This window comes from Chiloscyllium punctatum, unplaced genomic scaffold (genome assembly GCF_047496795.1).
Source record: "Chiloscyllium punctatum isolate Juve2018m unplaced genomic scaffold, sChiPun1.3 scaffold_189, whole genome shotgun sequence".
Lineage (NCBI taxonomy): Eukaryota > Metazoa > Chordata > Chondrichthyes > Orectolobiformes > Hemiscylliidae > Chiloscyllium > Chiloscyllium punctatum.
The window spans coordinates 170652-174741 of NW_027309923.1; positions in this window are offsets into that span (position 1 = coordinate 170652).

Consider the following 4090-nt stretch of genomic DNA (forward strand, 5'->3'; position numbering starts at 1 on the left):
TGTTACCAGCCCTCAGCGCTGTCACAAGCCCTCGGCGCTGTCACAAGCCCTCGGCGCTGTCACAAGTCCTCTGTGCTGTTACGAGCCCTCAGCGCTGTTACAAGCCCTCAGTGATGTTACGAGCCCTCAGCGATGTTACGAGCCTTCAGCACTGTTACAAGCCCTCAGTGCTGACACTAGCCCTCAGCGCAGTTACAAGCCCTCAGCGCTGTTACAAGCCCTCAGCGCTGTTACAAGCCCTCAGCGCTGTTACAAGCCCTCAGTGGTGACACAAGCCCTCAATGCTGTTACAAGCCCTCAGTGCTGTTACAAACCCTCAGTGCTGAGGGCTTGTAACAGTGCTGACACAGATCCTCAGTGCTGTTACAAACCCTCACTTCTGTTACAAGCCCTCAGCGCTGACAGAAGCCCTCAGCACTGTTACAAGCCCTCAGTGCTGATACAAGCCCTCAGTGCTGTTACGAGCCCTCAGCACTTTCACAAGCCCTTAGTGCTGTTACAAGCCCTCAGCGTTGACACAGGTCCTCATCACTTTCACGAGCCCTCAGCACTTTCACAAGCTCTCAGCGCTGTTACAAGCCCTCAGTGCTGTTACAAGCCCTCAGCATTGCCACAGGCCCTCAGCACTGTTACAAGTCATCAGTGCTGTTACAAGCCCTCAGCGCCATTACAAGCCCTCAGCGCTGTTCGAAGCCCTCCGTGCTGACACAAGCCCTCAGTGCTTTTTCAAGCCTTCAGCCCTGTTACAAGCCTTCAGCCCTGTTACAAGCCCTCAGTGCTGTTACAAGCCCTCAGTGCTGTTACAAGTCCTCAGTGCTGTTACAAGCCCTCAGTGCTGTTACAAGCCCTCAGTGCTGTTACAAGCCCTCAGTGCCGTTACAGGCCCTCAGTGCTGTTACAGGCCCTCAGTGCTGTTACAAGCCCTCAGTGCTGTTACAAGAACTCAGTGCTGCCACAGGTCCTCAGCGCTGACACAGGCCCTCAGCGCTGTTGCAAGCCATCACCACTGTTGCAAGTCCTCAGGGCTGTTACGAGCCCTCAGCGCTGTTACGCGCCCTCAGCGCTAACAAGAGCCCTCAGCGCTGTTACAACCCCTCAGGGCTGTTATATGAATCAGTGCTGTTACAAGCCCTCAGCGCTGTTACAAGCCCTCAGCGCTGACACAAGCCCTCAGCGCTGACACAAGCCCTCAGCGCTGACACAAGCCCTCAGTGCTGTTACAAGACCTCAGCGCTGACACGAACCCTCAGCGCTGTTACAAGCCCTCCGTGCTGACACGAGCCCTCAGCGCTGTTACAAGAATCAGTGCTGTTACAAGCCCTCAGTGCTGTTACAAGCGCTCAGCGCTGACCCAAACCCTCAGCCCTGTTACAAGCCCTCAGCACTGTTACAAGACCTCAGCGCTGTTACAAGACCTCAGCACTGACACGAACCCTCAGTGCTGTTACAAGCCCTCAGTGCTGACACGAGCCCTCAGCACTGTTACAAGAATCAGCACTGTTACAAGCCCTCAGCACTGTTACAAGCCTGCAGCACTGACACAACCCCTCAGCACTGACACAACCCCTCAGCGCTGTTGCGAGCCCTGAGCCCTGAAACAAGCCCTCAGTGCCGTTACAAGCCCTCAGTACTGTTACAAGCCCTCAGCGCTGACACAAGCCCTCAGTGCTATTACAAGCCATCACTGCTGTTACAAGTCCTCAGCACTGACACGAGCCCTCAGTGCTGACACCACACCTCAGCGCTGTTACAGCCCCTCAGGGCTGTCACGACCCCTCAGCGCTGTCGCGAGCCCTCAGTGCTGTCGCGAGCCCTCAGTGCTGTTACAAGCCCTCAGTGCTGTTACAAGCCCTCAGCGCTGTCACAAGCCCTCAGCGCTGTTACAAGCCCTCAGCGCTGTCACAAGCCCTCAGTGCTGTTACAAGCCCTCAGCGCTGTTACAGGTCCACAGCGCTGTTACAAGCCCTCAGCGCTGACACAGGCCCTCAGCGCTGTTACAAGCCCTCAGCGCTGACACAGGCCCTCAGCGCTGTCACAAGCCCTCAGCGCTGTTACAAGCCCTCAGCGCTGTTACAAGCCCCCAGCGCTGACGCAAGCCCCCAGCGCTGACGCAAGCCCTCAGCGCTGACGCAAGCCCTCAGCGCTGTCGCAAGCCCTCAGCGCTGTCACAAGCCCTCAGCGCTGTCACAAGCCCCCAGCGCTGACGCAAGCCCTCAGCGCTGACGCAAGCCCTCAGCGCTGGCGCAAGCCCTCAGCGCTGACACAAGCCCTCAGCGCTGACACAAGCCCTCAGCGCTGACACAAGCCCTCAGCGCTGTTACAATCCCTCAGCGCTGTTACAATCCCTCAACGCTGACACAAGCCCTCAGTGCTGACACAGGACCTCAGCGCTGTTACAAGCCCTCAGTGCTGTTACAAGCCCTCAGCGCTGACACCACCCCTCAGCACTATTACAAGCCCTCAGCGTTGTTACGAGCCCTCAGCGCTGTCACGATCCCTCAGCGCTGTTACAAGCCCTCAGCGGTGACACGAGCCCTCGGTGCTGTTACGAGCCCCCGGCGCTGTTACAAGAATCAGTGCTGTTACAAGCCCTCAGCACTGACACACGCCTGCATTGCTGACACAACCCCCAGCGCTGTTACAACCCCTCAGCGCTGTTACAAGCCCTCAGCGCTGACACATGTCCTCAGTGCTGACACATGTCCTCAGTGCTGTTACAAGCCCTCAGCCCTGTTACAAGCCCTCAGCCCTGTTACAAGCCCTCAGTGCTGTTACAACCCCTCAGTGCTGTTACAGGCCCTCAGTGCTGTTACAGGCCCTCAGTGCTGTTACAAGCCCTCATTGCTGTTACAAGCCCTCAGTGCTGTTACAAGAACTCAGTGCTGCCACAGGCCCTCAGCGCTGACACAGGCCCTCAGCGCTGACACAGGCCCTCAGCACTGACACAGGCCCTCAGTGCTGTTGCAAGCCCTCAGCGCTGTTGCAAGCCATCACCACTGTTGCAAGCCATCACCACTGTTGCAAGTCCTCAGGGCTGTTACGAGCCCTCAGCGCTGTTACACGCCCTCAGCGCTGTTACGTGCCCTCAGCGCTGTTACGCGCCCTCAGCGCTAACACGGGCCCTCAGCGCTGTTACAACCCCTCAGGGCTGTTATATGAATCAGTGCTGTTACAAGCCCTCAGTGCTGTTACAAGCCCTCAGTGCTGTTACAAGCCCTCAGTGCTGTTACAGGCCCTCAGCGCTGTCACAAGCCCTCAGTGCTGTTACAGGCCCTCAGCGCTGTCACAAGCCCTCAGCGCTGACACAAGCCCTCAGCGCTGTTACAAGCCCCCAGCGCTGACACAAGCCCTCAGTGCTGTTACAAGACCTCAGTGCTGCCACAGGTACTCAGCGCTGTTACAAGCCCTCAGTGCTGTGACAAGCCCTCAGTGCTGTGACAAGCCCTCAGCGCTGACACAAGCCCTCAGTGCTGTTACAAGCCCCCAGCGCTGACACAAGCCCTCAGTGCTGTTACAAGACCTCAGTGCTGCCACAGGTACTCAGCGCTGTTACAAGCCCTCAGTGCTGTGACAAGCCCTCAGCGCTGACACAAGCCCTCAGTGCTGTTACAAGCCCTCAGCGCTGACGCAAGCCCTCAGCGCTGACACAAGCCCTCAGCGCTGTCACAAGCCCTCAGCGCTGTCACAAGCCCTCAGCGCTGACACAAGCCCTCAGCGCTGACACAAGCCCTCAGTGCTATTAGAAGCCATCACCGCCGTTACAAGTCCTCAGCGCTGTTACGAGCCCTCGGCACTGACACACGCCTGCATTGCTGACACAACCCTCAGCCCTGTTACAAGCCCTCAGCCCTGTTACAAGCCCTCAGCCCTGTTACAAGCCCTCAGCACTGTTACAAGCCTGCAGCACTGACACAAGACCTCAGCACTGACACAACCCCTCAGCGCTGTTACAGGCCGACAGCGCTGTTACAAGCCCTCAGCGCTGACACAGGCCCTCAGCGCGGACACAAGCCCTCAGTGCCATTACAAACCCTCAGTGCCGTTACAAGCCCTCAGCGCTGACACAAGCCCTCAGTGCCATTACAAACCC